Here is a 14121-nt window from a genome sequence, read left to right as displayed (position 1 = left end):
AGAGTGGGAACTAATCCTAGTTAGTGACCTGGGAAAATATCAGGAGCTTGTATTTTAATTAAGCTTTGAAGAATGAGGAGGTAAATATGTGAGCAAATTTCAGAGGCATAAAAGTGGGAGTTCCTAAAGCAAGATGGTGAATAGGGTGGAGTATGAGACCAGTTAAGGAACACATTTATCCTACTGTGAGTGTGAATTTTATCCTATACATGAGAAGGAAGCACAAAAACTGTTCAAGCAGATGTGATATTTTAAACAATGGTACAATAAGTTGGATTGGAGAACCAAAGCAGGGTTCCAAGATCCACAGAGAGCTCCTAGTTCCCAGCTTTGGTATCTTAATGGAAACTGTGACCAAGAGGAGTCCAAAAGTAGAAACATTTGGAGAAGTGGATTGAGATATGAGATAAAATTATTTGGGACCCCTTGGATTTTAATTGGCAATGGGCTGAGCAGATGAAAATATAGGTTTAAGTTCAGCAAAGAAATCATAATGGATTCAAGGAATCATAGATTTTAGGTGAGAAGTAAAGCCAGAGATGTTACTGAATCGAACCAGAAATATTTGAAGTGTGAAGAAGAGAGGTCTAAGAGTGGATTTACAGAGATCAAGTGTGAAATGTAGTAAGAAAAAAAGAAAGGAGTGATATCAATAGTACAAATGGAAAAGAACAAGGGGGAAAAAGAATTTCTAGAAAGTCAATGGAGAAAGCCAGAAAAAGATCAATTGTGCAATTGTACTTTAAGCAGAAAGCTCAAATAAATGTAGGCATTAAAGTATATATTTTTCCATATATACTTTTTCCTTCCTTAAGATCTATATCTATAATCTAATATATATTTTCCATATGTATATCAATACATCTTAAAAGTCATTTAGAAAATAAGGTGAAGTGCTTATCTGTGTTTTTCCCCCCTCCATGTCTTATTATGTAATGGCTCCAAATAGAAAAAAAATTTCTGAAGAGAATATTAGTTTTCCTTATTCTTAGATGATCTCCATGACATCATTTAGTCTTCCTGTGTCCACTCTTTGTGTAATACAATCAATCCCATTTAATGACACAGACACATTTTCCTGAGACTCTACTAAACATGCTATTTTTCTATTCAATGAACCTTGAATTACTCTTAATTGCTTACAGGATAAAGTATAAAATCCTTTTCTTTGGCATTAGCAATCTTTCACATGCAATCTACAACCTCATGTTCTCTTACTTTATTACATGAACCTTCTCTCTCATTTACTCACTGTCATCAAATAAATCTTACACATTTATGCCTCTAACAGTTTTTCTATAGTTACCTAATTCCCTCTACCCTACACTTAGACATGAACAGAAACTGCTATGGCATTCCAAACATCCTTTAAGGCTCAGCTCAAGTCTCTTTCCTACTAAAGTCCACTCTGCCTTTCTAGAACTTCTATAGCTTTTGTTTAATATTTATCAGATCAGAGACCAGTAGACCTGAACTGGGCCCCTAAATGACTGTGTGACATATGGAAACATCTCTGGGCTTCAGTTTTCTCATTTGCAAAATAAGGAAATTTTTAAGCTCTCATGCTCTAAAATCATTTGATCCTACATGCTGCAATATATATATATATATTTACAGATATATATATATACATATATATTTACACATATATATACATATATATATATATACATATATATACACATATATATATACACATATGTGTGTGTGTGTGTCTAAAACAGAACAGATGAAAGCAAAACCATGATACTGGCCATGCACACAAATATATATACATATATAATATTCCAGCAAGGAATGAAACTGGATATCTTCCAAAGAAATTAATGTGCTAACACTAGGCCTTCACCAGTGAACTTGGTTTGAGAAAGAATATACACATGGGATTGGAACAACGGTAACTTGGTCACGGACCAATTCAAGCATTTCACAAAAATGCAAGCTAAAGTCCAGAAAAAACTTAAGCTTTAAAAAAAAAAAAAACCACTATCAAGCCCTATCTGGCTTGGCTCAGTGGATAAAGTGTCAGCTTGCGGACAGCAGGGTCCTGGGTTCGATTACGGCCAAGGGCACATACATGCCTGGGTTGTGGGCTCGATCCCCAGTCGGGGGCAAGCAGAAGGCAGCCAATCAATGATTCTCTCTCATCATTGATGTTTCTATCTCTCTCTCCTCCCTTTCTCTCTGAAATCAATAAAGAAATATATTTTTAAAAAATAAATAAATAAAACACTATCAATAATATTAATTTAAGGTTCCTGTTATCTGACTTCAGTGACCTCTTGATACTCATCTCATGTTCCCCTCACATGTCCCTTGCCCCATCCTGAGGTGCAATATCTTCCAAGTCTCTCTGAGTATATTAGTCATAGTTTCCGGTTATCTTTTTTTCTCTCTGAAATATCTTTTTTTTCTTTTGGGGTTGGTTTTCTTTTCTGGTGTTTCACTTTCATGTTGCAGGCTTTTCTCAAATGCTTGGTGATCATGGTTGGCCCTTCACATTAAAGAATGAGGAAATAAGTCTTAGATGGTTTTTCTCAGAGGTTAGAGCATCAGCCCTCAGACTGAAAGGTCTTGGGTTTGATTCTGGTCAAGGGCATGTATTTTACTTGCAGGCTTGATCCCCAGGGCTCATCAGGGCGCATGCAAGAGGCAACCAATCAATGTGTCTCTCTCACATCCAAGTTTCTCTCTCTAAAAATCAATGGAAAAATATCCTTTGGTGAGAATGAACAACAACAAAAAAGAATGAGGAAATAAGCAAGTTGTTTCTATGCCTGCTATTCTTACTAGACATTAAGACATTAAATCCTTAAGGGAAAAAAAATTTGTTTTGTTTACCATTTTTTGCTAAAACACTTTTACAAACTTAGTATGAAATATTAGAGTATATTATTTAGAACATCGTAATTGACCTACTCTTTCTATTTATACCATATTTGGAGTAAAAGTGACATTAATAACCAACAAAGGATGTGAGGGTGATCTGGCTGCGACATCTGTCACCCCATTGATCGCCAGGGTTGATTCGGCTGATCTGGCTGGCTAGGCGGGTGTCCCCCTCCTCCCTCACCGATCCATGTGCGTCCCTCCCGAAGCTGCACGCTGTGTCGAAGAGGAAGACCTTCCCCCCCCCCCCCCAGGAGAGGACCGGTCTTCGGTCAAGGGCATACAAGTAGCTGCGCTCCCCTGCTAGAACCTCCAAATAACCAACAAAGAGTACTCATTCAGTTATGAATTTGCATTCTATGATCAACAATTGAATAAAGTTATATCATTAATCATTCAAATGGAGAGGTTTCATTTAAGGTATAGTCAAATATTTAAATGACTGTTATACAAAAACCATTTAATATGATGGGCTCTTACCCTATATCTGGCACTATTCTGAAAATTAAACATGGAACTCTCCTAATCCTATGAGGTAGTATTTATTTTCTCCTGTTTTGTAAATGTGATATCAAAAGGAAAAACATAAAGTAATTTTTCCAAGGTCATACTGTTAATAATTAATAAAGCCAAAATGTATATCCAGGCTATTTTTAGAATAGTCATTGACTCTCTATAGACTTAATTATATGTTAAAGCCCTTAGAATTTAGAAATGGGTAAAATTTATTAGCAATTGGAATTTCCTAGTGATGAACTGAGAGGATCAAAGGCAGGGGTTTCAAGAGGACAAATTTGCAATGACCAAGAAGTTATATCTACTCCAAATTCAGAAGATTCTGAAAGCTGTTTACTGTACACATATGTATCTATCCCCTCCAAACAAAATGTAAAATTCTTGAGATGTATTATATTTTTTGCTGTTTGTCTCCATACTGTTCTATATACATAGTAAGCACAAATATTTGTTGTTTAATTTTGAAATACTTTCTGGTGACTAGCCTTTTAGAACAGAGTTGATTATCTCTTCTCTATGATGTTGAAAGTGAAGGGAACAGAACAGATTGATGACTTCTAAAGCTCACTTCCAGGGCTATGATTTGATAGGAGACAAAAATAGACAGGAAAAAGCACCAACATCCTTCTGTCCTTCTGTAGCACAGTTGGAGAGTGCTATGCCAGGGTTTCTGATTTTAAAGGTTGTTTTTATAAAAATAAAATAAAATGGAGTTCTGAGCAATTCTCAAAATGGCTTATTGATCATGTCTCTCAGGTCTTCTAAACTCCACCTCAGACATATAAGAGATAGAAAACTGGTGTTGGGGAGAGGAGCTAGCCTTTCTGATGACCTAAAGGATATATCAGACATCAAAGCAAACTGTCTAAATATTTCTAGACTATAACATTCAAGACAGAGGGAGCAATCATAAAGATTTTACAAAACTATTGTCAGCAAAAGAACACATCTGAAAAAATTATAACAAGATGGGGTGATATTTTTTAAATGTCTCTCTAGATTATTTAAATCATTTTGAAATGATCATTTCACCCCCAACAATAGCAATTGGTGTTATAAATAGCACAATATAGTAATTATGAAGCAAAAGCTACTAAGGTCACATTGCAATTAAATTTATACTTAGATACATTATTCTACTTTTAAAAGACTAAATAAAACTACAAAAACTATCACTGAGTCATGAAAGGAAGAGTATATGATAATGATAATAATCCTCCAAATCTAGTACTGAAAATTTAAAAAGAGTACATTGTACATAACCAATTTCATCCAATAACAAAAACATAAAGACATGATTTGTGGAAAGAGAGCTAAATGTCTTTGGATTTAGAGAAAAGTAATCACAGTCTTTGAAAAGTGACCTCAAGGGATGGAAAGATGGCTGCTGGCAAGACAGAGGTGAGGGGGAGAATGTGAGTGAATGAGAGGGTGAAGGGAGAGTGTGTGGATGCGTGTGGTGTGTGTGTGAATGAGTGACGGACAGTTAAATCCGACAGTAGTAGCAGGGGCTGGCAGACCAGGCTTTCCTGGACAGGGAGCACCTACCATCACCGTGGACACTCCCTGGGCTGCGAGACTCGGCCACAGAGCCCATGCCATCTTGAAGGGGAGAGTGGCCTCGTCTAGGAACTCATCAGCACCACCACCCAGACAACCCTTGGACACTGCCTGTGACCCAGCAGCCACTCCAGCCAAAATCCTGCTTCCCCACCCGCAGACCTGCAGACCCGCAGACCCTAGGACCTCCACCTCCAAAGGAGCACAGCTCCCGTAGCAGTAAGTGCAGCTTCCCCCTCCCCAGTGGCAGACTTCTGGACACCACATTCGCGAATTTCCAGCGTGCAAGCCTCTGGAGCCCACCACCCACAGGCAGTTCTTACGAGCTGCTGCCAGCCCCCTCTGGGTGCTATATTGTACAGACAGTGGCAGACTGCCCCACAGTAGAAATTCTGAAAATAACTCTTCCTGAATAACTGCCCACAGACACTGTCACACAACTTCAGCGCCAGAGCCCCTCAGGGTGCACCCGAGCTCCACACCAAAACCACACCACCACAGATGCGCATTTCCAGCAGGCAGGCATCTGGAGCCCACCACCCCACAGACAGATCTTAGGAGCCACTGCAAGCATCACTGGGTGCGATATTGTGCAAATGGGGGTGCACTGCCCTGCAGCAGAAATTCTGGATTGGCTCTTCCTGAATAACTGCCCACAGACACTGTAGCACAACTTCAGGGCCAGGGCTCCTCAGAGTACGTAGGCGCTCGCACCACAAACGCAGGATGGGTACCCCTGTGAGCTGCCACTGGGAGCATGTGTATCCAACCACAGAGACGGGAGCAAAAGCTGAGTCTTCCCACCCCACAGCTGCAGAACTCTGGACACTACAGTCATGCTTTTCCAGCACACAGGCCTCCTGAGCCCACTGCTCCACAGGCAGCTCTTGGGTGTTGCTGTGAGCTCCTTCTGGGAGAGCTTTTATCCAAACAAGGATGCACTTCCCCAGCAGTAGAAATTCTGAATATCCTCACCCTGGATGCCTGTCCACAGATGCCTCTATCGCTTGGCTTCAGCAAGGGCCATTCAGAGTGCATCAGGGCTCCGTGCTGGCAACCCTGTGAGCCAGCACTGGGTGAGTGTGTATCCAACCAAGGCGGCAGCAGGAAAAACTGAGTCTTTCCACCCAGTTACAGCTACAGAACTGTGGACACCACAGTCATGCATTTCCAGTGTGCAGGCTGCTTGAGCCCCACCACCCTGACAGACAGCTCCTGGGTACCTCTGTGAGCCCCCATTGGGCACATGTAATTTCAACCAAAGACACAAGGCAGCAAAAATTGGGACATCCCCCTCACCATCTGCTGACATCTGCACACAGTAGTGCCTTTCCAGCTTACAGGCCAACATCAAGAAAACCCAAATAGCTCAAGTAGGGAGCTACACTAGATTACCAAGCTCAAGAGACCCTAGAGATTACACCAGCAGCACCATCCCCAAAAGAACCTGGGTAGCAAAGCAGTCAGATCCAGGACACAGAAACAATTAAAACGTTAGAGCAAAACATGGGGAGACAAAAAAGCAATCCCCAAAGGAAAGAAAAAGGGTAATCACCAGAGAGAAAGTTAAATGAAACAGCGGCAAGTAACTTCTCAGAGAAAGAACTCAGAGTAATGATTATAACAATGCTCAAATATCTGGATAACAAATACACACACAACTCAATGAGAATTATAAGGAGCTGAATGAGAATGTCATCAATATAAAAAGGAACTAAGAGGAAATGAAGAAAGACATAGCTGCAATAAAGAACACAATGGAAGGCTTAAACAGTAGACTAGAAGAGGCTGAGGACCGCATCAATGAATTAGAAGGCAAGGTAGAAAAAAACACAAAAACACAGCAGCAACTTGAAAGAAAATTTAAAAAGCAAGAGGAGAGCCAAAGGGAGCTTTGGGACAACACAAAATGAAAAAACATCCACATAAGAGGGGTACCAGAAGGAGAAAAAGAGAAGCAAGGAATAGAAAATCTGTCTGAAGAAATAATGACAGAAAACTTCTCCGATATTGGCAAGAAAAAAAAAAACCTATGCAAATCCAAGAAGCATATAGAGTTCCAAAGAAGATGAACCCAAAAAGACCAACACCAAGACACATCAGAATTAAAATGCCAAACATCAACAACAAAGTACAAATCTTAAAAGCTGCCAGAGAGACAGAAAGTTACATACAAGGGATCTCCCATTAGAATAGTGATGCATATCTCAACAGAAACACACCAGGCTAGAAGGGAATGAAATGAAATATACAAAGTGATGCAAACCAAAGGACTGAATCCAAGAATACTATACCCAGAAAGGCTATCATTCAAAATTGAAGGTGGAATCAGGAGCTTCATAGACAAAAAGGACTAAGAGAGTTCATTACCCCAAGCCAGCAATGCAAGAAATGCTAAAGGGACTGCTGTAAAAAGAAGAAACAGAAAGGCAAGAAGAAACGCAAATATTAAGAATAAAAATGATGACAAACAAGTACTTATCAATAATAACATTAAACGTAAATGGATTAAATGCCCCAATCAAAAGATATAGGGTAGCTGAATGGATAAGAAAACATGACCCATATATTTTCTGTCTGCAAGAGACCCACTTCAGCACAAAGGATTCACACAGATTGATAGTAAAGGGATGGAAAAAAAATTTTCAGGCAAATGGAAATGAGAAAAAAGCTTACTTATAACTGACAAAATAGACCTTAAAGTAAAGGCCATAACAAGAAATAAGGAAGGCCACTTCATAATATGAACGGGAGCAATCCAACAAGAAAATATAACGCTGGTAAAAATATATGCACCCAACAGTGGAGCACCAAATACATAAAGCAACTTCTGGAAGATATCAAGGGAGAGATCAATAACAACACAGTCATAGTAGGGGACTTTAATACCCCACTGACACCACTGGATAAATCCTCTAAACAGAAAATCAGCAAGGAAACTTGCAATCCTAAATGACTCGCTAGATCAGATGGACTTAATTGACATCTTCAGAATATTTCACCCAAAAGCCACAGAATATACATTCTGCTCCAGTGCACATGGGACATTTTCAAAGATAGACCACATATTAAGACATAGGCAAAGTCTCTTCAAATTCAAGAGGATAGAAATCATAACAAACATCTTCTCAGATCACAATGGCATATTAGAAATAAACTACAATAAAAACAATGGGGAAAAATCAAACACTTGGAGGCTAAATAGCATGCTATTAAACAATGATTGAGTTACCAAAGAAGTCAAAGAAGAAATAAAAAGCAGCCTGGAAACACATGACAATGAAAACACAACAATCCAAAATCTATGAGACACAATGAAAGCAGTCCTGAGAGGGAAGTTCATAGCTCCACAAGCCAACCTCAAAAAAACAAGAAAAACTGGTAATAAATTACCTAATCATGCAACTTAAAGAATTAGAAAAAGAGCAACAAGAAAATCCCACAGCATCCAGAAGGAAGGAGATAATAAAGATCAGAGCAGAAATAAATGACATAGAGACCAAAAAAAACAATACTAAAAATCAATGAAACCAAGAGCTGGTTCTTTGAAAAGATAAACAAGATTGATGAACCTCTATCCAGGCTCACCAAGAAACAAAGTGAGAGAACCCAAATAAAATCAGGAATGAAAGAGGTGAAGTAACAACTGATCCCACTGATAACCAAGGATTGCAAAAAAAATGCTACGAACACCTCTACTCCAACAAACTGGACAACCTCGATGAAATGGACACATTCCTAGAAAAATACAAGCTTCCAAAACTCAATCAGGGAGAATAAAAAAAACCTGAATAGGCCAATAACTACTGATGAAATTGAAACAGTAATCAAAAAGCTTCCAGCGAACAAAATCCCTGGACCAGATGGCTTCACAGGGGAGTTTTACAGAACATTCAAAGAAGAACTAAAACCAATCCTTCTCAGACTATTCCAAAAAATTCAAGAGGAAGGCACACTTTCAAGCTCTTTCTATGAAGCCAGCATTACCATAATCCCAAAACCAGATGAAGACACCATAAAGAAAGAGAATTACAGGCCAATATCCTTGGTTAACATAGATGCTAAAATCCTCAACAAAATTCTAGCAAACCAGATCCAGCATTACATTAGAAAGATTATACACCATGACCAAGTGGGATTTATTCCAGGAATGCAAGGCTGGTACAGTACCCATAAATCAATAAACATGATACACCATATAAACAACTTGAGAGACAAAAAATCACAAAATCATATCAATTAACACAGAAAAGGCATTTGAAAAAGTCCAACACTCTTTTCTGATAAAAACGCTCAGCAAAGTGGGAATAGAAGGATCATACCTCAACATAAAAAAAAGTCTTATATGACAAACTTACAACCAACATCATACTCACTGGGCAAAAACTAAAACCATTTCGCTTAAGAACAGGAACAAGACAGGAATGCCCACTTTCACCACTCCTTTTCAACATAGTACTGGAAGTGCCAGCCAATGCAATCAGACAAGAAGAAGTAATAAAAGGTATCCAAATTGGAAAAGAAGAATTCATTATTTGCAGATGACATGATACTGTACATAGAAAACCCTAAAGACTCCATCAAAAAATTATTAGGATTAATAAATGAATTCAGCAACATAGCAGGATACAAAATTAATGCCAAGAAATCGATGGCATTTTTATACACCAACAGTGAACTTACAGAAAGGGAGATTAAAAAAAAAATCCCATTTATGATTAAACAAAAAAAATTCAGATACCTAGGAATAAACTTAACAAGGAGGTAAAACTACAGGAAGTTGAAAAAAGAGATAGAGGAAGACATAAACAGATGGAAAAACATACCATGTTCATGGATTGGTAGAATCAATATTATTAAAATGTACATACTACCCAAAGCAATCTATAAATTCAACACACTCCCAATTAAAATACCAGTGGCATATTTCACAGACCTAGAATGAACCCTCCAAAAATTCATCTGGAATAAAAAAAGACCCAGAATAGCTGCAGCAATCCTGAGAAAGAAGAAGAAAGTAGGAGGGATCTCAATACCAGTTATCAAGCTGTATTACAAATCCACTGTTCTCAAAACTGCCTGGTACTGGCACAAGAACAGACATATAGATCAATGGAATTGAATAGAGAGCCCAGAAATCGGTCCGAACCAATATGCTCAATTAATGTTTGACAAAGAAGGCAAGAACATACAATGGAGTTAAGACAGTCTCTTCAATAAATGGTATTGGGAAAATTGGACAGATACATGCAAGAAAAATGAAATAAGATGACCAACTTACACCATACACAAAAATAAACTCAAAACGGATAAAGTACTTAAATGTAAGATAGGAAACCATAAAAATACTGGAGGAATCCAAAGGCAACAAAATCTCAGACATATGCTGAAGGAATTTCTTCACCGATACAGCTCCTAGGGCAGCAGTTCTCAACCTGTGAGTCGCGACCCCTTTGGGATCGAATGATCCTCTCACAGGGGTAGCCTAAGACAATCGGAAAACACATATATAATTACATATTGTTTTGTGATTAATCACTATGCTTTAATTATGTTCAATTTGTAACAATGAAATTGGGGGTCACCACAACATGAGGAACTGTATTAAAGGGTTACGGCATTAGGAAGGTTGAGAACCACTCTCCTAGGGCATTGGAAACTAGAGAGAAAATAAACAAATGGGACTACATCAAAATAAAAAGCTTTTGTACATCAAAAGAAACCATCAACGAAACAACAAGAAAATCCACTGCATGGGAGAACATATTTGCCAATGTAATCACCGATAAGGGTTTAATCTCCAACATTTACAGGGAACTCATACAACTTAACAAAAGGAAGATAAACAATCCAATCAAAAATGGGCAAAGGACCTAAATTGACTGTTTTCAAAAGAGGACATTCAGAAAGCCAAGAGACATATGAAAACATGCTCAAAGTCACTAATCATCTGAGAGATGCAAATCAAAACAATAATGAGGTATCATCTCACACCTGTCAGAATGGCTCTCATCAACAAATCAACAAATGACAAGTACTGGAGAGGATGCGGAGAAAAAGGAACCCTCCTGCACTGCTGGTGGGAATGCAGACTGGCACAGCCACTATGGAAGACAGCATGGAATTTCCTCAAAAAGTTAAAAATGGAACTCCTATTTGACCCAGTGATCCCACTTCTAGGAATATATCCCAAGAAACAAAAAATACCAATCAGAAAGGATATATGCACTCCTATGTTCATAGCAGCACAATTCACCATAGCTAAGATCTGGAAACAGCCTAAGTGCCCATCAGCAGATGAGTGGATTAAAAACCTGTGGTACATCTACACAATGGAATACTATGCTGCTATAAAAAAGAAAGAAGTCTTACCATTGGAACAGCATGGATGGAACTGGAGAGCATTATGCTAAGTGAAATAAGCCAGTCAATTAAAGAAAAATACCACATGATCTCACTCATTTATGGATAATAAAGACCATTATAAACTGATGAACAAAAATAGATACAGAGGCAGAGAAGCATCGAACACACTGTCAAACTACAGCAGGAAGGCTGGTGAGTGTTGGGGTGGGGGAGGTAAGAGATCAACCGAAGGACTTGTATGCATGCATATAAGCATAACCATTGGACGCAAGACATGGGGGTGGGGGTGGAGGGAAGGGAGACATGTGCCGGGGGGTAGGGGAGGCCAGGGGAAGGTCAAGGGAGAATAAAAAGGAGACATATGTACTACTGTTTGTAATACTTTAAGCAATAAAACAAAATAAATTTAATACAAAAAAGAAAAGAAAAAAAATTGACCTCAAGTCTTTGAAAGTATCAAATGATCCTATAATTATGAAATATGGTTACTTTTAAAGTTATAACTGCACCTACGTTGACTAAGCTCCTAACTTCCAAATAAGTCATTCACAATTAAGAAGCAATTTCTGCTTACCTGCTGCTACCCTCTAGAACACAAAGGCATCTCCGGTCCCACTCACTGATGACATCTGTTCCCTCTGACTCTCTTATTTACATTGATATTCTCAGTTGTTAGAGTTCTTACTTCCAGAAACATAAGTTCTGTTAGGATCCCAACCAAGCTATTGCTTCAGGAAATCCCTCCTTACAATTTCAAGATAGAAACCCAGCTGCCAAAGCCTGGGTTTTGTGAGCCTTCCTCATTAGTACCCTGTTGACTTAGCATCCTTACCCCCTCTTAAAAATAACCAGGTCTAGGGTCATAATGGTCTCACAGCTCAGGGTTATCCTATCTAATAAAGAGGTAATATGCAAATTGATCATCACTCCAACACACAAGATGTCCACCCCCATGTGGTCAAAGATGGCCACCCCCATATGGACACAAGATGGCCAGTGGGGGAGGGCAGTTGGTGGCAACCAGGCCTGCAGGGGAGGACAGTTGCAGGGGAACAGGCCTGCAGGGGAGGGCAGTTAGAGAGGACCCAGGCCTGCAGGGGAGGGCAGTTAGGGGCAATTGGGCCAGCAGGGGAGCAGTTAGGTGTTGATCAGGCTGGCAGGGGAGTGGTTAGGGGCAATTAGGCATGCAGGCAGGTGAGTGGTTGGGAGCCAGAGAGTGATGTCCAACTGCCGGTTTAGGCCCTGGTGGGATCGGGCCTAAACGGGCAGTCAGACATCCCTTGAGGTGTCCCAGATTAGAGAGGGTGCAGGCTGGGCTGAGGGACACCCCCCACACACACACGAATTTCATGCACCAGTCCTCTAGTCAATAATGAAAATTCAGCAATGTGTGAGTTTAAAATGTCTTGGTGGACTGGCCTGTGGCCTATCTTTTATGACTTTGCTTCTGTGGGGAACCATGTAGGATTTTAACCAACTAATTTTGAAATAGATATCTAGAATATAATCCATTCCTAAGCTAGGGACCACACATAATAATAATCATCCAAAATACACAGCAGGCACTGAAATTACACAATTGAAAATATTCCCCTAGGGAAAGAAGAGGAACTAAGATATTGAGAATTTATATTTAATAGTTGTAGCTATAGAAACAAACAGTGAATTGGCACACACACACAAAAAGGCAGCAAATTAAGAAGGCTTTTTTAGGTGAAACTACTAGCTAATAAAGCTGTCATGGGAGCTCCTATAAAATGCTTCCACTGCAGTCTCACAGACCCCAGAAACCTCCAGCGGTCAGGAAATCAAGTTATTGAAATCATAGTATCTTTGGCATTTAGAATGTTCTTTCTGCTTTAGAAGAAAAGTTTGTTAACACTAGATATTAAAAATAACCAAAAAGAAAAGAAAGCAAATAAAAAAAATCAATCACTCTGTTATTCTTTTAAAATAAAAACACTAGGGTCCTGGCCAGTCTGGCTCAGTTGGTTGGGTGGCATACCATGCACAAAAGATTGCTGGTTCAATTCCCAGTTAGGGCACATGTCCAATTTTCCAGCTCCATCCCTGATAGGGGGCATGTAGGAGGCAGCTGATCAATGTTTTGCTCACACTGATGTTTCTCTCTCTCTCCCTCTTCCTTCCTCTCTAAAACTCAATTTTAAAAATATTAAAAATAATAAATAAATAAATAAATAAATAAATAAATATTAAAAGACTAGGGGAAAAATGACAAGGACCTGGTAGGGACAAACTAGAAGTCACCATTGTGTAGAGTGCATGAGCTCAACACCAAGAGATATGAAAGCTTTAACTTAATACTGCAAAAGTGTTTGTGCTTAATAATGGAAGCCTGTGGGGACCCTTCCTTTTCCCCTTTAAGTGCGGGGAGTCATTAGTAATGGAAATTACCTGGTTGTGAGATTAAGGAAGACAATGTGTTAGATGCCAAGCTGGGCCAACATGGTTCTGACAAATTACAATGAAGCCACTCTTTTAGTGCAGCAGGATGCCACTCTGAGGGATTTTTCCATCAGCCAGAGTACACCTACGTGGGTCTTTGTAGATGTGACCTTCAATTAAGGCAATGATTTCCTCATTACCCATTTTATACAGGCTTATTTTATAGAGAAATTTACAGGGAGCATGAAATGGGAAAACTCAGGAGGAACAAGAAAATGGATTTTAAAATCAGGAGACATTATAGCCTCAGGAGAAAAGGTGAAATATTTTGGAAGCCTTTGCAAAACTTCATTTTATTTATGTTATTTTCCAAGGACAGTTTTT

At 39.1% G+C, this 14121-nt stretch overlaps 1 long non-coding RNA gene across 1 annotated transcript in view; it reads right to left on the bottom strand.

The window, feature by feature from the left end:
* Positions 1-14121, bottom strand: part of LOC132211217 (uncharacterized) — a 1824365-nt gene that overhangs the window by 1233023 nt on the left and 577221 nt on the right. The gene's annotated exons all lie outside the window — the stretch shown is intronic.

The sequence above is a fragment of the Myotis daubentonii genome, chromosome 1 (assembly GCF_963259705.1).
Source record: "Myotis daubentonii chromosome 1, mMyoDau2.1, whole genome shotgun sequence".
Taxonomy (NCBI): Eukaryota; Metazoa; Chordata; class Mammalia; order Chiroptera; family Vespertilionidae; genus Myotis; species Myotis daubentonii.
The sequence above is the reverse complement of the archived record's forward strand: the minus strand, read 5'-3'. Positions and strand labels throughout refer to the sequence as shown.